At 43.8% G+C, this 23,136-nt stretch overlaps 1 protein-coding gene and 1 long non-coding RNA gene across 12 annotated transcripts in view; one reads left to right on the forward strand and one right to left on the reverse strand.

Moving 5' to 3' along the window:
* Positions 1 to 23,136, reverse strand: part of fndc5a (fibronectin type III domain containing 5a) — a 45,362-nt gene that overhangs the window by 16,727 nt on the left and 5,499 nt on the right. The window lies entirely within an intron of this gene.
* Positions 7,776 to 9,878, forward strand: LOC127913621 (uncharacterized). Of its 10 annotated transcripts, XR_008086198.1 has the most exons (5): positions 7,776 to 8,063; positions 8,533 to 8,631; positions 8,896 to 8,928; positions 8,995 to 9,126; positions 9,160 to 9,878. It is a non-coding gene; the product is annotated as an uncharacterized LOC127913621 (long non-coding RNA). The 10 variants fall into 10 exon arrangements; XR_008086201.1 differs by lacking the exon at positions 8,896 to 8,928; XR_008086193.1 differs by lacking the exon at positions 8,533 to 8,631 and having other exon boundaries at positions 8,896 to 9,126; positions 9,160 to 9,324; positions 9,523 to 9,878.

Genomic DNA, 23,136 nt, shown 5'->3' on the forward strand with positions numbered 1-23,136 from the left:
GTGTCTCCCAGGTGGCTTGTGGCAAACTTTAAACAACACTTTTTATGGATATCTTTAAGAAATGGCTTTCTTCTTGCCACTCTTCCATAAAGATTTGTGCAATATACTGATCTACTGAAGACTGATTGTTGTCCTATGGACAGAGTCTCCCACCTCAGCGGTAGATCTCTGCAGTTCATCCAGAGTGATCATGGGCCTCTTGGCTGCATCTCTGATCAGTCTTCTCCTTGTATGAGCTGAAAGTTTAGAGGGACGGCCAGGTCTTGGTAGATTTGCAGTGGTCTGATACTCCTTCCATTTCAATATTATCGCTTGCACAGTGCTCCTTGGGATGTTTAAAGCTTGGGAAATCTTTTTGTATCCAAATCCGGCTTTAAACTTCTTCACAACAGTATCTCGGACCTGCCTGGTGTGTTCCTTGTTCTTCATGATGCTCTCTGCGCTTTTAACGGACCTCTGAGACTATCACAGTGCAGGTGCATTTATACGGAGACTTGATTACACACCGGTGGATTGTATTTATCATCATTAGTCATTTAGGTCAACATTGGATCATTCAGAGATCCTCACTGAACTTCTGGAGAGAGTTTGCTGCACTGAAAGTAAAGGGGCTGAATAATTTTGCACGCCCAATTTTTCAGTTTTTGATTTGTTAAAAAAGTTTGAAATATCCAATAAATGTCGTTCCACTTCATGATTGTGTCCCACTTGTTGTTGATTCTTCACAAAAAAATATAGTTTTATATCTTTATGTCTGAAGCCTGAAATGTGGCAAAAGGTCGCAAAGTTCAAGAGGGCTGAATACTTTCGCAAGGCACTGTACCTGAGGAGAGACAAAGACAGGCAGAGAGAGAGAAACAGAGAGACAGAAAGACAGGCAGAGAGAGAAACAGAGAGACAGAAAGACAGGCAGAGAGAGAGAGAGAAACAGAGAGACAGAAAGACAGGCAGAGAGAGAGCGAGAAACAGAGAGAAAGAAAGACAGGCAGAGAGAGAGAGAGAGAGAGAGAAACAGAGAGACAGAAAGACAGGCAGAGAGAGAGAAACAGAGAGACAGAAAGACAGGCAGAGAGAGAGAGATGCAGAGAGACAGAAAGACAGGCAGAGAGAGGGAGAAACAGAGAGACAGAAAGACAGGCAGAGAGAGAGAGAGAGAGAAACAGAGAGACAGGCTCTCCAGGGAATGGCAGTGAAGACACACAGCAGCCACCACTTAACCAAGTCCCCGGTCTAAATGTGACAGACAGTGTTTAGTTCCCAACGCCGCCAGCAGAGGCATACATTCATTTCTGTGACTGTGACACAAATCAGTTGTTTGTACATTCACACCAATGGATGTATGCATATACACATGCACACACACACACATTTGCTTTGTGTATTGTCAGTTCTGTGCATGATAACCCAACTAGTGGATGAGTGCTTATGACAGAGCAGGAGAGAGAGAAAGACAGAAAGACAGGCAGAGAGAGATGTATATAGAGAAATAAACAGAGAGACAGAGAGACAGAAAGACAGGCAGAGAGAGAGAGAGAAACAGAGAGACAGAAAGAGAGAAACAGAGAGACAGAAAGACAGGCAGAGAGAGAGAGAGAAACAGAGAGACAGAAAGACAGGCAGAGAGAGAGTGAGAAACAGAGAGACAGAAAGACAGGCAGAGAGAGAGCGAGAAACAGAGAGACAGAAAGACAAGCAGAGAGAGAGAGAGAGAGAAACAGAGAGACAGAAAGACAGGCAGAGAGAGGGAGAAACAGAGAGACAGAAAGACAGGCAGAGAGAGGGAGAAACAGAGGACAGAAAGACAGGCAGAGAGAGAGAGACATGGAGACAGAAAGACAGGCAGAGAGAGAGAGAAACAGAGAGACAGAAAGACAGGCAGAGAGAGAGAGAAACAGAGAGACAGAAAGACAGGCAGAGAGAGGGAGAAACAGAGGACAGAAAGACAGGCAGAGAGAGAGAGACATGGAGACAGAAAGACAGGCAGAGAGAGAGAGAAACAGAGAGACAGAAAGACAGGCAGAGAGAGAGTGAGAAACAGAGAGACAGAAAGACAGGCAGAGAGAGAAAAAGAGAGCCAGAAAGACAGGCAGAGAGAGAGCCAGAAAGACAGGCAGAGAGAGAGACAGAGAGACAGACAGAGAGAGAGAGAGACAGAGAGACAGAAAGACAGGCAGAGAGAGAGAAACAGAGAGAAACAGAGAGACAGAAAGACAGGCAGAGAGAGAGAGAGAGAGACAGAAAGACAGGCAGAGAGAGAGACAGAGAGACAGACAGAGAGAGAGAGAGAAACAGAGAGACAGAAAGACAGGCAGAGAGAGTGAGAAACAGAGAGACAGAAAGACAGGCAGAGAGAGAAACAGAGAGACAGAAAGACAGACAGATAGAGAGAGACATGGAGACAGAAAGACAGGCAGAGAGAGAGAGAGAGAAACATAGAGACAGAAAGACAGGCAGAGAGACAGAAAGACAGGCAGAGAGAGAAACAGAGAGACAGCAAGACAGGCAGAGAGAGAGAGACATGGAGACAGAAAGACAGGCAGAGAGAGAGAGAGAGAGAGAGAGAGAGAGAGAGAGAGAGAGAGAGAGAGAGAGAGAGAGAGAGAGAGAAAGACAGGCAGAGAGAGAGACAGAGAGACAGGCAGAGAGAGAGAGACAGAGAGACAGAAAGACAGGCAGAGAGAGGGAAACATAGAGAAACCGAGAGACAGAAAGACAAGCAGAGAGAGAGCGAGAAACAGAGAGACAGAAAGACAGGCAGAGAGCGAGAGACAGAAAGACAGGCAGAGAGAGAGAAACATAGAGAAACAGAGAGACAGAAAGACAGGCAGATAGAGAGAGACAGAGAGACAGAAAGACAGGCAGAGAGAGAGAAACAGAGAGACAGAAAGACAGGCAGAGAGAGAGAAACAGAGAGACAGAAAGACAGACAGATAGATAGGCAGAGAGAGAAACAGAGAGACCGAAAGACAGGCAGAGAGAGAGAGACACAGAGAGACAGAAAGACAGGCAGAGAGAGAGAAACAGAGAGACAGAAAGACAGGCAGAGAGAGAGAAACAGAGAGACAGAAAGACAGGCAGAAAGAGAGAAACAGAGAGACAGACAGAGAGAGAAACAGAGAGACAGAAAGACAGGCAGAGAGAGAGAGAAACAGAGAGACAGAAAGACAGACAGAGAGACAGAAAGACAGGCAGAGAGAGAAACAGAGAGACAGAAAGACAGACCGAAAGACAGGCAGAGAGAGAGAGACACAGAGAGACAGAAAGACAGGCAGAGAGAGAGAAACAGAGAGACAGAAAGACAGGCAGAGAGAGAGAAACAGAGAGACAGAAAGACAGGCAGAGAGAGAGAGACAGAGAGACAGAAAGACAGGCAGAAAGAGAGAAACAGAGAGACAGACAGAGAGAGAAACAGAGAGACAGAAAGACAGGCAGAGAGAGAGAAACAGAGAGACAGAAAGACAGACAGAGAGACAGAAAGATAGGCAGAGAGAGAAACAGAGAGACCGAAAGACAGGCAGAGAGAGAGAGACACAGAGAGACAGAAAGACAGGCAGAGAGAGAGAGAGAAACAGAGAGACAGAAATACAGGCAGAGAGAGAGAGAAACAGAGAGACAGACATACAGGCAGAGAGAGAGAAACAGAGAGACAGGCAGAGGGAGAGAGACAGAGAGACAGAAAGACAGGCAGAAAGAGAGGCAGAGAGAGAAACAGAGAGACAGAATGACAGGCAGAGAGAGCGAGAGAGAAATAGAGAGACAGAAAGACAGGCAGAGAGAGAGAGAGAGAGAGAAACAGAGACAGAAAGACAGGCAGAGAGAGAGAGCAAAAGAGAGAGAGATAGTAAGACAGGCAGAGAGAGAGAGAGAGAGAAACAGCGAGACAGGCAGAGGGAGAGAGACAGAGAGACAGAAATACAGGCAGAGAGAGAGAGAAACAGAGAGACAGGTAGAAGGAGAGAGACAGAGAGACAGAAAGACAGGCAGAGAGAAACATAGAGAAACAGAGAGACAGAAAGGCAGGCAGAGAGCGAAACAGAGAGACAGAAAGACAGGCAGAGAGAGAGAGAAAGGGAGACAGAAAGATAGGCAGAGAGAGAGAAACAGAGAGACAGAAAGACAGGCAGAGAGAGACAGAGAGACAGAAAGACAGGCAAAAAGAGAGAAACAGAGAGACAGAAAGACAGACAGAGAGAGAAACAGAGAGACCGAAAGACAGGCAGAGAGAGAGACACACAGAGAGACAGAAAGACAGGCAGAGAGAGAGAGAGAAACAGAGACAGAAAGACAGACAGAGAGAGAGAGAAACAGAGAGAGAGAGAAACAGAGAGACAGAAAGACAGGCAGAGAGAGAGAGAAACAGAGAGACAGAAATACAGGCAGAGAGAGAGAGAAACAGAGAGACAGAAAGACAGACAGAGACAGAAAGACAGGCAGAGAGAGAGAGAGAGAAACAGAGACAGAAAGACAGGCAGAGAGAGAGAGAGAGAGAAACAGAGACAGAAAGACAGGCAGAGTGAGAGCGAAAGAGAGAGAGAGATAGTAAGACAGGCAGAGAGAGAGAGAGAGAAACAGAGAGACAGGCAGAGAGAGAGAGAGACAGAGAGACAGAAATACAGGCAGAGAGAGAGAGAAACAGAGAGACAGGTAGAGGGAGAGAGACAGAGAGACAGAAAGACAGACAGAGAGAGAGAGAGAAACAGAGAGACAGAAAGACAGACAGAGAGACCGAAAGACAGGCAGAGAGAGAGAGACACAGAGAGACAGAAAGACAGGCAGAGAGAGAGAGACACAGAGAGACAGAAAGACAGGCAGAGAGAGAGAAACAGAGAGACAGAAAGACAGGCAGAGAGAGAGAGACAGAGAGACAGAAAGACAGACAGATAGAGAAACAGAGAGACAGAAAGACAGGCAGAGAGAGAGAAATAGAGAGACAGAAAGACAGGCAGAGAGTGAAACAGAGAGACAGAAAGACAGGCAGAGAGAGAGAGAGAAAGGGAGACAGAAAGATAGGCAGAGAGAGAGAAACAGAAAGACAGGCAGAGAGAGAGAGACAGAGAGACAGAAAGACAGGCAAAAAGAGAGAAACAGAGAGACAGAAAGACAAACAGAGAGAGAAACAGAGAGACAGAAAGACAGGCAGAGAGAGAGAGAGAAACAGAGAGACAGAAAGACAGACAGAGAGACCGAAAGACAGGCAGAGAGAGAGAGACACAGAGAGACAGAAAGACAGGCAGAGAGAGAGAGACACAGAGAGACAGAAAGACAGGCAGAGAGAGAGAAACAGAGAGACAGAAAGACAGGCAGAGAGAGAGACAGAGAGACAGAAAGACAGACAGATAGAGAAACAGAGAGACAGAAAGACAGGCAGAGAGAGAGAAATAGAGAGACAGAAAGACAGACAGAGAGACAGAAAGATAGGCAGAGAGAGAAACAGAGAGAGCGAAAGACAGGCAGAGAGAGAGAGACACAGAGAGACAGAAAGACAGGCAGAGAGAGAGAGAGAAACAGAGACAGAAAGACAGGCAGAGAGAGAGAGAAACAGAGAGACAGAAATACAGGCAGAGAGAGAGAAACAGAGAGACAGGCAGAGGGAAAGAGACAGAGAGACAGAGAGACAGAAAGACAGGCAGAGAGAGAGAGAAACAGAGAGACAGAAAGACAGGCAGAGATAGAGAGAGACACAGAGAGACAGAAAGACAGGCAGAGATAGAGAGAGACACAGAGAGACAGAAAGACAGGCAGAGAGAGAGAAACAGAGAGACAGAAAGACAGGCAGAGAGAGAGAGAAACAGAGACAGAAATACAGGCAGAGAGAGAGAAACAGAGAGACAGGCAGAGAGAGAGAAACAGAGAGACAGAAAGACAGGCAGAGAGAAACAGAGAGACAGAAAGAAACAGAGACAGAAAGACAGGCAGAGAGAGAGAAACAGAGAGACAGGCAGAGGGAAAGAGACAGAGAGACAGAGAGACAGAAAGACAGGCAGAGAGAGAGAGAAACAGAGAGACAGAAAGACAGGCAGAGATAACAGAGAGACAGGCAGAGAGACAGAAAGACAGGCAGAGATAGAGAGAGACACAGAGAGACAGAAAGACAGGCAGAGAGAGAGAAACAGAGAGACAGAAAGACAGGCAGAGAGAGAGAAACAGAGACAGAAATACAGGCAGAGAGAGAGAAACAGAGAGACAGGCAGAGGGAGAGAGACAGAGAGACAGAAAGACAGGCAGAGAGAGAGAGAAACAGAGAGACAGAAATACAGGCAGAGAGAGAGAGAAAGAGAGAGAGCGATAGTAAGACAGGCAGAGAGAGAGAGAGAAACAGAGAGACAGGCAGAGGGAGAGAGACAGCGAGACAGAAATACAGGCTGAGAGAGAGAGAAACAGAGAGACAGGCAGAGGGAGAGAGACAGAGAGACAGAAAGACAGGCAGAGAGAGATAAACAGAGAGAAACAGAGAGACAGAAAGACAGGCAGTTAGAGAAACAGAGAGACAGAAAGACAGGCAGAGAGAGAGACAGGGAGACAGAAAGACAGGCAGAGAGAGAGACAGAAAGACAGGCAGAGAGAGACAGAGAGACAGAAAGACAGGCAGAGAGAAAGAAACAGAGAGACAGAAAGACAGGCAGAGAGAGTGAGAAATAGAGAGACAGAAATACAGGCAGAGAGAGAGAAACAGAGAGACAGGCAGAGGGAGAGAGACAGAGAGACAGAAAGACAGGCAGAGAGAGAGAGAGAAACAGAGAGACAGAAAGACAGGCAGAGAGAGAGAGAGAGAAACAGAGAGACAGAAAGACAGACAGAGACAGAAAGACAGGCAGAGAGAGAGAAGACCTTTATTTAACAGAGACAGAAAGACAGGCAACCAGGTAGAGAGAGAGAACAGAGACAGAAAGACAGGCAGAGTTATTTAACCAAGTAGAGTTGAGAGATAGTAAGACAGGCAGAGAGAGAGAGAGAGAAACAGAGAGACAGGCAGAGGGAGAGAGACAGAGAGACAGAAAGACAGGCAGAGATTGAGACAGACAGATAAAAAGACAGAGAGAGGCCCATGCAGTGAGAAGAAATGTCCTCTGAATGTTTCTCCAGTTAGACATATACTATTTATCCTCTATGCAAAGAGTCCTCCTCACATCCAGTACTTCCAGTCACTGAGTCAGTTTGATCTGATTGTTCTCCATTTGGCTCTAATACCCCCCACAAAAAAAATGATATGTGGTGACGTTGAATCAACGTGGAAAACAGATTTGTCATCAATGTAAGGGAATTTCGTTTTTTTTCCACCCAACTTATTTCATTATGACTTCACATTGAATGTACATTAGTTGTCAACTAAACAAAATTCACATAAAAATGAGATGTTGAACTGATGTCTGTGCCCAGTGGGTAGGCATGTTAGTGTAGTATATTGAGATGTGTGATTTACAACAGTCAGAATGCCACCCTGATTAAAATTACAATTGAACAGGTAAAGAGCAGTGCTGTATATTTCAACTTTATTTAACCAGGTAGGCTAGTTGAGAACACCTTTATTTAACCAGGTAGGCTAGTTGAGAACACCTTTATTTAACCAGGTAGGCTAGTTGAGAACACCTTTATTTAACCAGGTAGGCTAGTTGAGAACACCTTTATTTAACCAGGTAGGCTAGTTGAGAACACCTTTATTTAACCAGGTAGGCTAGTTGAGAACACCTTTATTTAACCAGGTAGGCTAGTTGAGAACACCTTTATTTAACCAGGTAGGCTAGTTGAGAACACCTTTATTTGACCAGGTAGGCTAGTTGAGAACACCTTTATTTAACCAGGTAGGCTAGTTGAGAACACCTTTATTTAACCAGGTAGGCTAGTTGAGAACACCTTTATTTAACCAGGTAGGCTAGTTGAGAACACCTTTATTTAACCAGGTAGGCTAGTTGAGAACACCTTTATTTAACCAGGTAGGCTAGTTGAGAACACCTTTATTTAACCAGGTAGGCTAGTTGAGAACACCTTTATTTAACCAGGTAGGCTAGTTGAGAACACCTTTATTTGACCAGGTAGGCTAGTTGAGAACACCTTTATTTGACCAGGTAGGCTAGTTGAGAACACCTTTATTTAACCAGGTAGGCTAGTTGAGAACACCTTTATTTAACCAGGTAGGCTAGTTGAGAACACCTTTATTTAACCAGGTAGGCTAGTTGAGAACACCTTTATTTAACCAGGTAGGCTAGTTGAGAACACCTTTATTTAACCAGGTACCAGGTAGGCTAGTTGAGAACACCTTTATTTAACCAGGTAGGCTAGTTGAGAACACCTTTATTTAACCAGGTAGGCTAGTTGAGAACACCTTTATTTAACCAGGTAGGCTAGTTGAGAACACCTTTATTTAACCAGGTAGGCTAGTTGAGAACACCTTTATTTAACCAGGTAGGCTAGTTGAGAACACCTTTATTTAACCAGGTAGGCTAGTTGAGAACACCTTTATTTAACCAGGTAGGCTAGTTGAGAACACCTTTATTTAACCAGGTAGGCTAGTTGAGAACACCTTTATTTAACCAGGTAGGCTAGTTGAGAACACCTTTATTTGACCAGGTAGGCTAGTTGAGAACACCTTTATTTAACCAGGTAGGCTAGTTGAGAACACCTTTATTTGACCAGGTAGGCCAGTTGAGAACACCTTTATTTAACCAGGTAGGCTAGTTGAGAACACCTTTATTTAACCAGGTAGGCCAGTTGAGAACACCTTTATTTAACCAGGTAGGCTAGTTGAGAACACCTTTATTTAACCAGGTAGGCTAGTTGAGAACACCTTTATTTAACCAGGTAGGCTAGTTGAGAACACCTTTATTTAACCAGGTAGGCTAGTTGAGAACACCTTTATTTAACCAGGTAGGCTAGTTGAGAACACCTTTATTTAACCAGGTAGGCTAGTTGAGAACACCTTTATTTGACCAGGTAGGCTAGTTGAGAACACCTTTATTTAACCAGGTAGGCTAGTTGAGAACACCTTTATTTAACCAGGTAGGCTAGTTGAGAACACCTTTATTTGACCAGGTAGGCTAGTTGAGAACACCTTTATTTAACCAGGTAGGCTAGTTGAGAACACCTTTATTTAACCAGGTAGGCTAGTTGAGAACACCTTTATTTGACCAGGTAGGCTAGTTGAGAACACCTTTATTTAACCAGGTAGGCTAGTTGAGAACACCTTTATTTGACCAGGTAGGCTAGTTGAGAACACCTTTATTTAACCAGGTAGGCTAGTTGAGAACACCTTTATTTAACCAGGTAGGCTAGTTGAGAACACCTTTATTTAACCAGGTAGGCTAGTTGAGAACACCTTTATTTGACCAGGTAGGCTAGTTGAGAACACCTTTATTTAACCAGGTAGGCTAGTTGAGAACACCTTTATTTAACCAGGTAGGCTAGTTGAGAACACCTTTATTTAACCAGGTAGGCTAGTTGAGAACACCTTTATTTAACCAGGTAGGCTAGTTGAGAACACCTTTATTTAACCAGGTAGGCTAGTTGAGAACACCTTTATTTAACCAGGTAGGCTAGTTGAGAACACCTTTATTTGACCAGGTAGGCTAGTTGAGAACACCTTTATTTAACCAGGTAGGCTAGTTGAGAACACCTTTATTTAACCAGGTAGGCTAGTTGAGAACACCTTTATTTAACCAGGTAGGCTAGTTGAGAACACCTTTATTTAACCAGGTAGGCTAGTTGAGAACACCTTTATTTAACCAGGTAGGCTAGTTGAGAACACCTTTATTTAACCAGGTAGGCTAGTTGAGAACACCTTTATTTAACCAGGTAGGCTAGTTGAGAACACCTTTATTTAACCAGGTAGGCTAGTTGAGAACAAGTTCTCATTTACAACTGCGACCTGGCCAAGATAAAGCAAAGCAGTGCGACAAGAACAACAACACAGAGTTACACATGTAATAACATGGAATAAACAAGCCAATAACACAATAAACAAGTCAATAACATAGTAGAAAAAAAGAAAGTCTGTATACAATGTGTGCAAAAGGCATGAGAAGGTAGGCAATAAATAGGCCATAGTAGCGAAGAATTACAATTTAGCAGATTAACACTGGAGTGATAAATGAGCAGATGATGATGTGCAAGTAGAGATACTGGTGTGCAAAAGAGCAGAAAAGTAAATAAAAACATTTTGGGGATGAGGCAGCTAGATTGGGTGGGCTATTTACAGATGGACTACGTACAGCTGCAGCGATCGGTTAGCTGCTCAGATAGCTGATGTTTAAAGTTGGTGAGGGAAATATAAGTCTCCAGCTTCAGGGATTTTTGCAATTCGTTCCAGTCACTGGCAGCAGAGAACTGGAAGGAAAGGCTACCAAATGAGGTGTTGGCTTTGGGGATGATCAGTGAGATATACCTGCTGGAACGCGTGCTACGCATGGGTGTTGTTATCGTGACCAGTGAGCTGAGATAAGGCGGAGCTTTACCTAGCATAGACTTATAGATGACCTGGAGCCAGTTGTACTGGCGACGAATATGTAGAGAGGGCCAGCCCACTAGAGTATACAGGTCGCAGTGGTGGGGGGTATAAGGTGTTTTGGTAACATAGCTAGATTGCAGGAAAAAGCTGTATCCCCCCTCCATTCTCACGTACTTCTTGCCTCCTCTAAAGTAATGGGTGCATGAAGCTCCTGTGTGTGTGTGTGTGTGTGTGTGTGTGTGTGTGTGTGTGTGTGTGTGTGTGTGTGTGTGTGTGTGTGTGTGTGTGTGTGTGTGTGTGTGTGTGTGTGTGTGTGTGTGTGTGTGTGTGTGCGTGCGTGCGTGCGTGCGTGCGTGCGTGCGTGCGTGCGTGCATGCTTGTGAGGGAGCAGACACTAGCAAGTCTTTGTTAGATTCATCAGTGACAGGCAGTAAGTAGTGTGTGGAGCGCTGGGCTGTGTCATGAGGGTGACCGTGTTCAGTGGGTGACAGCTCACTAACATCTCCCTTCATTACAGAGCACTGCTCGAGGGTGGCTGAAGTACTGCAGACTTCTAAGGAGAGGGGGATGTAGAAGACCAAGGCTGTATGTTTGGTCATGTGCATCTGCCCCTGGTTACAAAGTTCCAATCCAGCGATAGAAAGTTGCTTTGAGATTTTTGTTTTAAGCCTATCTCAAACCTTAACTCATATCTTAACTCAAACCTTATCCCAAACCTTAACTCATACCTTAACTCATACATTAACTCATACCTTAACTCATACCTTATCCCAAACATTAACTCATACCTTATCCCAAACCTTATCTCAAACCTTAACTCATATCTTAACTCAAACCTTAACTCATATCTTATCCCAAACATTAACTCATACCTTATCCCAAACATTAACTCATACCTTAACTCATATCTTAACTCAAATCTTAACTCAAACCTTAACTCATATCTTAACTCATACCTTATCCCAAACCTTAAATCATATCTTAACTCAAACCTTAACTCATACCTTAACTCAGACCTTATCCCAAACATTAACTCATACCTTATCCCAAACATTAAACTTATCTCAAACCTTAACTCATACCTTAACCCAAACCTTATCCCAAACCTTAACTCATACCTTAACTCAAACCTTATCCCAAACATTAACTCATACCTTAACTCAAACCTTATCCCAAACATTAACTCAAATCTTAACCCAAACCTTATCCCAAACCTTAACCCTTACCTTAACCCAACCCTTAACCCAAACCTTATCCCAAACCTTATCTCAAACATTAACCCAAACCTTAACCCAAACCTTAACCCAAACCTTAACCAAACCCTTAACACAACCCCTTAACCCTTACCTTAACCCAAACCTTAACCAAACCCTTAACCCAAACCCTTAACCCAAACCTTAACCCAAACCTTAACCAAACCCTTAATCCAAACCTTAACCCAACCCTTAACCCAACCCTTAACCCAAACCTTATCTCAAACATTAACCCAAACCTTAACCCAAACCTTAACCAAACCCTTAACACAACCCCTTAACCCTTACCTTAACCCAAACCTTAACCCAAACCTTAACCAAACCCTTAATTCAAACCTTAACCCAAACCTTAACCAAACCCTTAACACAACCCCTTAACCCTTACCGTAACCCAAACCTTAACCCTTACCTTAACCAAACACTTAATCCAAACCTTAACCCAAACCTTAACCAAACCCTTAATCCAAACCTTAACCCAAACCTTAACCAAACCCTTAATTCAAACCTTAACCCAAACCTTAACCCTTACCTTAACCCAAACCTTAACCCAAACCTTAACCCTTACCTTAACCCAAACCTTAACCTTTACCTTAACCCAAACCTTAACCCTTACCTTAACCCAAACCTTAACCCTTACCTTAACCCAAACCTTAACCCAACCCTTAACCCAAACCCTTAATCCAAACCCTTAACCCAACCCTTAACCCTTACCTTAACCCAACCCTTAACCCAAACCTTAACCCTTACCTTAACCCAAACCTTAACCCTTACCTTAACCCAAACCTTAACCAAACCCTTAATCCAAACCTTAACCCAAACCTTAACCAAACCCTTAACCCAAACCTTAACCCAACCCTTAACCCAAAACTTAGCCCAAACCTTATCCCTTACCTTAACCCAAACCTTATCCCAAACCTTAACCCAACCCTTAACCCAAAACTTAGCCCAAACCTTATCCCTTACCTTAACCCAAACCTTATCCCAAACCTTAACCCAAACCTTAAACATTCAAAGTTCATGCCTAAACGTAACACTATCCTTAAAAATGTGGACTTAATGCCTAAACATAACCTTAAACCCTTTTACATTTGGTGTTTAAAACAACTTTGAAATTTGACGTTTGAGAAACATGGATGAACTTCTGATTCTGACGTGATACTGTGAGAGCTAGTTGTAATTGTTAGCCAGAAATTATGTGATATATAAATAAAATGGCTGCATTAGACCTTTAAGTACTTGCACACACAAACACACAAACCTTAACCCAAACCTTAACCCAAACCTTAACCAAACCCTTAACACAACCCCTTAACCCTTACCTTAACCCAAACCTTAACCAAACCCTTAACCCAAACCCTTAACCCAAACCTTAACCCAAACCTTAACCAAACCCTTAATCCAAACCTTAACCCAACCCTTAACCCAACCCTTAACCCAAACCTTATCCCAAACCTTATCTCAAACATTAACCCAAACCTTAACCCAAACCTTAACCAAACCCTTAACACAACCCCTTAACCCTTACCTTAACCCAAACCTTAACCCAAACCTTAACCAAACCCTTAACACAACCCCTTAACCCTTACCTTAACCCAAACCTTAACCCAAACCTTAACCAAACCCTTAACCCTTACCTTAACCCAAACCTTAACCCTTACCTTAACCAAAAACTTAATCCAAACCTTAACCCAAACCTTAACCAAACCCTTAATCCAAACCTTAACCCAAACCTTAACCAAACCCTTAATTCAAACCTTAACCCAAACCTTAACCCTTACCTTAACCCAAACCTTAACCCAAACCTTAACCCTTACCTTAACCCAAACCTTAACCTTTACCTTAACCCAAACCTTAACCCTTACCTTAACCCAAACCTTAACCCTTACCTTAACCCAAACCTTAACCCAACCCTTAACCCAAACCCTTAATCCAAACCCTTAACCCAACCCTTAACCCTTACCTTAACCCAACCCTTAACCCAAACCTTAACCCTTACCTTAACCCAAACCTTAACCCTTACCTTAACCCAAACCTTAACCAAACCCTTAATCCAAACCTTAACCCAAACCTTAACCAAACCCTTAACCCAAACCTTAACCCAACCCTTAACCCAAAACTTAGCCCAAACCTTATCCCTTACCTTAACCCAAACCTTATCCCAAACCTTAACCCAAACCTTAACCCAACCCTTAACCCAAAACTTAGCCCAAACCTTATCCCTTACCTTAACCCAAACCTTATCCCAAACCTTAACCCAAACCTTAAACATTCAAAGTTCATGCCTAAACGTAACACTATCCTTAAAAATGTGGACTTAATGCCTAAACATAACCTTAAACCCTTTTACATTTGGTGTTTAAAACAACTTTGAAATTTGACGTTTGAGAAACATGGATGAACTTCTGATTCTGACGTGATACTGTGAGAGCTAGTTGTAATTGTTAGCCAGAAATTATGTGATATATAAATAAAATGGCTGCATTAGACCTTTAAGTACTTGCACACACAAACACACACATGTAAGCACACACACACAAACCCTGGCTGTCTCCTACCTAGTCTAATTCTCATTAATGAATGTACTTCTCTGACCTGCCCAGGCCCTTCTGTCTGTCTGTCTGTCTGTCTGTCTGTCTGTCTGTCTGTCTGTCTGTCTGTCTGTCTGTCTGTCTGTCTGTCTGTCTGTCTGTCTGTCTGTCTGTCTGTCTGTCTGTCTGTACTGCTGTGACACAAGCCACACATTAATACAGTCAGAGATGTGGGTACATCTGCCCCTGTGACCTTCCTTCCCTCTGTACTGTCCATCTGTCCCAGAGAGATGCACTCTCTGAGTGTTGAACCAAGGCTGAGTCTGACTGAGTTGCTTTGCTGATCTTAGACCCTGGTGTGGTCCGGCAGCATTTCATCCTTTCACGCCTCTGTGCTCATACAGCTCTTACTGCTCAGCAATCAATGACACCCTTCTCATTTCATTGGTAAATATCACACAGACAGACATGCTGGCATTAATAGCTGAGGGGAGTAGAATATCAAAGTGGACCCATACGGTGGTTCTTCTCACTAATGTGTGTGTGCAATGACCCAATGGGCACATCCTGGTTGAATCAATGTTGTTTCCACGTCATTTCAATGAAATTAATAGACGTTGAATTGGCATCTGTGCCCAGTGGGGAGAGACCATAAACAGACAAATGAACTGAACCTTGGGTTGCTGTCTCAGCCATAGTCTGCCCTCCTGGGGATATGAGTGGCGATAAATTAGCACATGTTCATTAACACGTCCTCGCCTGCTGCTAACGAGCACCCTGGTGGAATCACAAGTGGCTTTTCAATATCCTCCAAACGTGTCATTGAGATTGCAAGAGGAAACACTTGTCCTGTTGTGCTTCCCAGTCATTCCTACTCTTCTTCAGGCTGACTGGACTGTGCAGTACGTCCCTGCATTATCAAAAACAGTTGGCAGGTGTGTTCTTTGTTCATTCATAGTTAGTGTGCCATGATAGAGAAATCAGTGGTTTGTGCTGATCTGTAGTTTTCCAGAAAGGACCTTGGCGCCCACTCCTGCCTGCCCGCACGCAGTCACATACTCACTTTCAAACCCACAGCAGTTAAAGAAACAGCAGGAAAGGCCGAGGCGGAGTTGGAACAATATAGTTAATGTGTCTCATTTGGCATCTAAAGCAGCTGTTGAATAATTAAGGTCTGCGATAGTCGAGCAGGGAGAGACTGGGAGCCATAACATGATGGCACTATCACCTGTTTTATTAAATCTAGCCCTTCAATCTCACTCAATCTCCACTGCTTATTGTCGCTGCTTATTGCCGCGGCATGGGCCCGGGGAACAAAACTGTTTCCTGTTCTCTTGGTCACTCTTTCTCTTCATCTCCATCTTTCTCATACATACTCACTTTCCCTCCTCTTTCGTTCAGCCATTCTCTTTCCTTGTCTATATGACTCAACACTCTCCCTCTTTCTCTTTCTCTCTCTTCATCTGTACCCGTCTCCATCTATGTTGCTGGTGTGTTTGTGCTCCAGTTGGGCCTAGTTTGACAGGTGGACTGCAGACCTATCCTAGTTCTTCTGAATGTAAAGAGTGCTCAGGAGGACTGACACTTCAGTGGGAGCTGCTCAGTGCCTCCTCCACTTCAGACAATAGAAAGTCAAAGTTAAGGCTTGGCATAGAACAACCAACCCCTACCACCACCCCACCCCCTCATAATCTCTGCATCCTTCCAACACCCCCAGATCAATCCACAGCCTTTAAAATACAGCACGCTATGACTCACTTGCATACTGTTAACATGGTTTGTACTATGCATCCCTCTGGTTGTGATTGGCAGAAGAAGTACGGATAAATAGACACACTCCAGGTTTACAGTACATACAGAGTTACAGGGGCACAGACAGCTCCGAACCAAGAGCTCATTAAGGCCTGGTTTAACATAGAAAATGGTATGGTCTAGTTTACTGTGGAAATGTACAACCCAGAATGCGAACCACTGGAGTGTGGCTTCAAACCCCTTGTCCAAAACCATAGAGACCAGTGTGTGTATGCATAAGTGTCTTTTCTCTGTCTTTTCCCTCTCCATGCAGTAGCTCCACTCCGCAAACGAGTGTTGTGATAAGCATACCTCCAAGCCTTTCCTCTTTTGAGGAGAAATGAGTTATTTACTTTTACCAAATGAATTCTCCAACCCGCCGGCCAAGAGAGCAGCAAAGAGGCGAGCTCCAAAATATCATCTCACTCTATCACTCTCTCACCCACTCACACTCCCACTCACTCGCACAATTAACAGATGTGCCACGAAGACAAGAATACTGGTCTCAGCACCAGTGTGACAGATTTGTATTTATTATGGATCCCCATTAGATGCTGCCAGGGCAGCAGCTACTCTTCCTGGGGTCCAGCAACATTAAGGCAGTTATACAAGTTTAAAAACATTACAATACATTCACAACAGATTTCACAACACATTACGTGTATGCCCTCAGGCCCCTGCTCAACTACCACATAGATACAACACAAAAACCATGTGCATGTGAGTATAGTGCATATGTTATTGTGTGTTTGTATGCATTAGTCTGTGCCTATGTTTGTGTTGCTTCACAGTCCATGCTGTTCCATAAGGTATTTTTATCTATTTTTAAAAATCTAAGTTCTTTGCTTGCATGAGTTACTTGACGTGGAATAAACTTCCATGCAGTCATGGCTCTATGTAGTACTGTGCACCTCCCATAGTGTGTTCTGCACTTGGGGATTCAACATGTCAATACCTCTCACAAATACAAGTAGTGATGAAGTCAATCTCTCTCCACTTTGAGCCAGGAGAGACTGACATGCATATTATTAATGTTAGCTCTCTGTTTACATCTAAGGGCCAGCTGTGCTGCCCTGTTCTGAGCCAGTTGCAATTTTACTGTCCCTCTTTGTGGATAGACTTCTCCCCATCTTAGCTGGGAAAAACTCCCTAGAAAAACTCCATAGAAAGGAAAAACCTAGGAAGAAACCTAGAGAGGAACCAGGCTCGGAGGGGTTGCCAGTCCTCTTCTGGAAACTGTTGGAATTTCTTCATAGTGTTTGTTTGAACAACTCAGGAAAGGGTTGCTATTGACTTTCACACATGATGAAAGTGATCCCAAAGTCTATAAAGATAAAGGACACCAGTTGTCTTAACACATCTGGTCTGAAAGAGAATCAAAGTAGACATCATGGCTGTGCTGCTTTTGTTATTGGTCATGTGAGTGACCCTTCATGGTACTCAACACCTCCAGTTTCTTATGTCGTATTTGACATGTGCCGGGTGGAGATTATAACAATGCATGGCCAAGAAGTTCAATCGTTCATAGATGACCAGCAGGGTCAAATAATAATAATCACAGTGGTTGTAGAGGGTGCAACAGGTCAGCACCTCAGGAATAAATGTCAGTTGGCTTTTCATAGCCGATCATTCAGACGTGGGGGACATGGCTGAAGATTTGTGATTCGTCTGTTAGCATGGAAATAACTGTGAATTAGCAGGGAGCTAATGCGGCCATTACAACTAGAGCACACTAGCTAACTCGTGCTAGCTAACTGGGGCGGCAGGTAGCCTAGTGGTTAGACCGTTGGGACAGTAACCAAAAGGTTGCTAGATCAAATCCCAGAGGTGACAAGGTAAAAATATGAAATTAGAATATAGTATTTCAGAATGTGACCTATTGCTTGCATGTCAATATCAGACTGAGAATCATTTACATTCGCAATCTCTTCCTATCTGCAAGCGTAACCAATGGCATAACACCTTATTGCTATGTAAATTCAACCAACCAATAAAAATACATAAACATTGAATACATATTTCTACAGTGGCAAGTGGAAACATAACCAACCAAGTTAAAGGAGCATGGGTGGCGGTGCTGATTATTTGACAAGCACCTGCATCTGCTCGTCTGTTAACTGCAAATTAAATCTAATCCCCATCAAGGCTCCTGCACAATCAATGTCCCAGTAGAGCTAGGCACATAATACACCCAGCACATAAACATGATAGGATTTTTTCACTATTCTTCCTTTCTCCTTCTTTCACTCGCTCCTATTCATCACTCCACTTCCCTGTAACCTACTCTTCTCCTATCCACTCTCTCATCATCTTTCCCCTCATCCCTCACTTCCTGTCTAATTTTCTTTATTTCTCTCCTCCTTATCCCCCTCTCTCTCTCTCTCTCTCTCTCTCTGTGTTGAGTGTAAGCCACTCTGTTGAGGCAGCTGGTGTGGTAATGTCTAGCTGCCTGCCTCACTTTCTTTCTCTGTCTGGCTGTATTTCCCTCTCACTTTTTTCTCTCTCACACTCTTGGTCTCCCTCTCTCTCCCTCTCTTGTTTTCTCTTTCTCTGTGCCTCTCTTCCTTTCCTCTCTCACTTTCTCTTTCTCTCCTGGTGAGCATGACTGTTCTGCTCTGAGAGCCGCCCCTGGGGGGGTGAGAGGCATGCTTCTCTCCCTCTTCCCTGTCTTAACGCCCTGAATGTCCCCAGGCCTGTAGCTCTTACTCTTTCTCCTGCTGCCCAGTCCAGTTTATCTCATGCACACACATGAACTTTCAGGAAGACTATGGAAAATTTGAGTTTTAGACTGTGCAGCAGCAGCAGAGAGGATTAGCACTGGGACTAGTGCAGCAGAGATCTGGCAGCAGAGTTAGACAGCATGTTATTACAGAAGAGAGTGAGGGGGAAACTGATACAGGTAAACTCCTGGAAGCATACTAATGTAACTCACACCATCTGGGCTATCCCCCAGGACATTAACAGAGAGGAGAAAATAAAAACAGTATTTTTACTCTCTGGTGAGCTGCCAAGGGGGCTGTGTGTGTGTGTGTGTGTGTGTGTGTGTGTGTGTGTGTGTGTGTGTGTGTGTGTGTGTGTGTGTGTGTGTGTGTGTGTGTTCCTGATGGCCAGGAGCTAGTGTCTGTCTGTCTACTGTGTGTTCTCAATGACAGCAACAATGCCCCTCAGTCTCAGGCAAACACAAGCACATCCATTCATTTCCATCTAGCTCAGCTCTTTGAGATCAGAAATGTAGATAATATGGACTCAGACAAAAAGTGAGCAATTGAGTACACTACATGATGAGCTGGAGTACACTACATGGTGCCCTGGAGTACATTACATGGTGTGCTGGAGTACACTACATGGTGCGCTGGAGTACACAACATGGTGCCCTGGAGTACATTACATGGTGCGCTGGAGTACACTACATGATGCGCTGGAGTACACTACATGGTGCCCTGGAGTACACTACATGGTGAGCTGGAGTACACTACATGGTGCCCTGGAGTACATTACATGGTGTGCTGGAGTACATTACATGGTGCGCTGGAGTACATTACATGGTGAGCTGGAGTACACTTCATGATGCGCTGGAGTACACTACATGGTGAGCTGGAGTACACTACATGGTGCCCTGGAGTACATTACATGGTGCGCTGGAGTACATTACATGGTGCCCTGGAGTACATTACATGGTGTGCTGGAGTACACTACATGATGCATTGGAGTACATTACATGGTGCCCTGGAGTACATTACATGGTGCGCTGGAGTACATTACATGGTGCCCTGGAGTGCATTACATGGTGTGCTGGAGTACATTACATGGTGCGCTGGAGTACATTACATGGTGAGCTGGAGTACACTTCATGATGCGCTGGAGTACACTACATGGTGCGCTGGAGTACACTACATGGTGCGCTGGAGTACACTTCATGATGTGCTGGAGTACACTACATGGTGCGCTGGAGTACACTTCATGATGCTCTGGAGTACATTACATGGTGCGCTGGAAAATAAGCTGCTGAAATGAGTTCCACTGTAAAAAGACACTGAACAGATGCTGTTGTGTTGAGATGTATTTCAGTTAACCATACTCAACAGTTCCTAAATACATACCCTCACAGAATCAAATAGAATACATTTTTATTAGTCAAATGCGCCGAATACAACCTTACAGAGCCCCTAACCGACAGTGCAGTTTAAAAAGAATATGGATAAAAATAAAAGATAAAAAATAGCAAGTAATTATAGAGCAGCAGTAATGTAAGGGATGCGTAATCGGTGGCAGGAAGTCAGACGCAGGAGAGCAGAACTTAATAGCCGGAGCAGTTTATTAGCAAAACCCACGGCACAAGAATAATTGGGTACAAAACCCGTCGCGCACCAAACAACACGTGCACAAGCACTTACAAAAAACAATCACACACAAAGACATGAGGGGGAACAGAGGGTTAAATACACAACAAATGATTGAGGGAATTGAAACAAGGTGTGAGGAAAAACAAGACAAAACACATGGAAAATGAAAAGTGGATCGATGATGGCTAGAAGACCGGCGACACCGACCGCAGAGCGCCGCCCGAACAAGGAGAGGCCCGACAATACCCCCTCCCCCCTCTCCCTCGTCTGAGGGCATAGTGGGATTTCTTATAAGCTTCCGGGTTCGAGTCCCGCTCCTTGAAAGTGGCAGCTCTGGCCTTTAGCTCAGTGTGGATGTTGCCGGTAATCCATGGCTTCTGATTGGGGTATGTACGTATGGTCAAAGTGGGGACGACGTCCTCGATACACTTATTGATGAAGCCAATGACAAATGTGGTGTACTCCTCAATACCATTGGATGAATCCCGGAACATATTCCAGTCTGTGATAGCAAAACAGTCCTGCAGTTTAGCATCTGCTTCATCTGACCATTTTTTTAGCGATCAAGTCACTGGTGCTTCCTGCTTTAATTTTTGCTTGTAAGCAGGATTCAGGAGGATGGAATTATGGTCAGATTTGCCAAATGGAGGGCAAGGGAGATCTTTGTACTGTAAGTGTCTCTATATGTGGAGTATAGGTGGTCCATAGTTTTTTTTCTCTCTGGTTGCACATTTAACATGATGATAGAAATTTGGTAAAACTGATTTTAAGTTTCCCTGCATTAAAGTCCCCGGCGACTAGCGTCGCCTCTGGGTGAGCGTTTTCTTGTTTGATTATGGCGGAATACAGCTCATTCAATGCAATCTTAGTTCCAGCCTCTGACTGAGGTGGTATATAAACTGCTACGAAGAATACAAATGAGAACTCTCTCTGTAGGTAGTGTGGTCTACAGCTTATCATGATATACTCAACCTAGGTGAGCAATAGCTCGAGGCTTCCTTAGATATAGTGCACCAGCTGTTATTTGCAAAAATACATAGTCCACCACCCCTTGTCTTACCAGATGCCGCTGTTCTATCCCGCCTGTACATTGTATAACCAGCCAGCTGTATGTTGATATTGTCGTCGTTCAGCCACGACTCCGTGAAGCATAAGATGTTACAGTTTTGAATGTCCCGTTGGTAGTTTAATCATCCCCGTAACTTGCCGATTTTATTGTCCAAAGATTGCACGTTTGCTAGCAGAATTTAGGGAAGTGGGGGTTTATTCGATTGCCTTCGGAATTCTCAGCAGGCAGCCCGCTCTCCAGCCTCTCTTTCTCCACCTCCTCTTCACGCAGATCACGGGGGTCAGGACCTGTTCCCAAGGGAGCCGTATATACTCCCCCTTCTGGCTTGTTTGAGAGACTTCAAAGAAGAAAATAGATTCTGCTAGTCTGTTGTGAGTAATTGCAGTCCTGATTTCTAGAAGTTATTTTCGGTCATAAGAGACGGCAACATTATGTACAAATTTAATTAAAGACTTACTTACAAATTAACACAGATAAAATAATAAAAAACATAATTGGTTGGGGGCATGTAAAACCTCTTCCTTCTGCTCCGGCGCCATTTTATCTCGGAAGCATTTTATCTGTTCTCTCTAGTGTGTTTGCCTGCTGTGTTCAAAAATACCATCAGCGTGTCATTAAAGCTGTTCTGTTTGATTAACAGGGGTAACATGGCTTTATTAGTGCTTGTTAGTGCTGGTAATGGCTTTAATTTATGTGTATGCTGAGCTGCAAATGCCCTCTTGAGAGAATTCTCTACTTTTGTCTACAGTTCTACTGCCAGATAACTCATTAAACATTTAATAATACAGCCAGCCAATGAATGATTACTATTTGATTACTATTAAACTGTTACCACACACATGCATAAACACACACTCAAGCAGACACTGGCACACACTCTACTCATGTCGTAAAATGCGCTGCCTCCAAACAGCCCCCATACATGTAGTACGTACGTGTAAGGTACCCTTCCTTTTGCTGTATAACCCCACGCATGTTCTGTTTCCTCCTCTTTTGGTTGTGTGTCTGTCTGCTGGGTATTGTCCGAGTTTAAACAGCCTGCTCTTTTGAAACTGTGATGATTCACCCAATCAGAAGTGGTTGGCCTAGATAACAACCAGCCATTTAGAGAAATCAGCCGAGCCAGATGAAGTTCAAAACAGTAGCTATGGGATAATATTCGTATTATTCATATTTCGAAAGATTCAGAACATTATTTAGCATAAAGGAGAACAATATAAGACTAAAGTGAAGAAAGAGCATGTTGAAGACAGACCTTCAGGAACAACAGTGCATGTCCCCTAGTTTGTTTAACATACTGTGATTTTAGATGCTTTTCTGATAAACCACCTCACCAGTAAATATTATTGAAATAACTTTTTAGCCAAATCAAATCACATTTTATTTGGCACATTACTGTGAAATTCTTACTTACAAGCCCTTAACCAACAATGCAGTTGACATCACAATAACAAGGCTATATACAAGGGGTACCGGTACCAAGTCAATGTGTGGGGGTACAGGTTAGTAAAGGTAATTTGTACAGTACATGTAGATAAAGATAAAGTGACTATGCGTAGATAATTAACAGCGTAGCAGCAGTGGGGGGGGTCAATATAAATAGTCTGGGTGGCCATTTGATTCATTGTTCTGTAGTCTTATGGTTTGGGGATAGAAGCTATTAATAATGTGAATTTTGGGCTAACACTTGCCGCTCCTGTACCACTTGCCGTGC

The sequence above is a fragment of the Oncorhynchus keta genome, chromosome 29 (genome assembly GCF_023373465.1).
Source record: "Oncorhynchus keta strain PuntledgeMale-10-30-2019 chromosome 29, Oket_V2, whole genome shotgun sequence".
NCBI classification, from domain to species: Eukaryota; Metazoa; Chordata; class Actinopteri; order Salmoniformes; family Salmonidae; genus Oncorhynchus; species Oncorhynchus keta.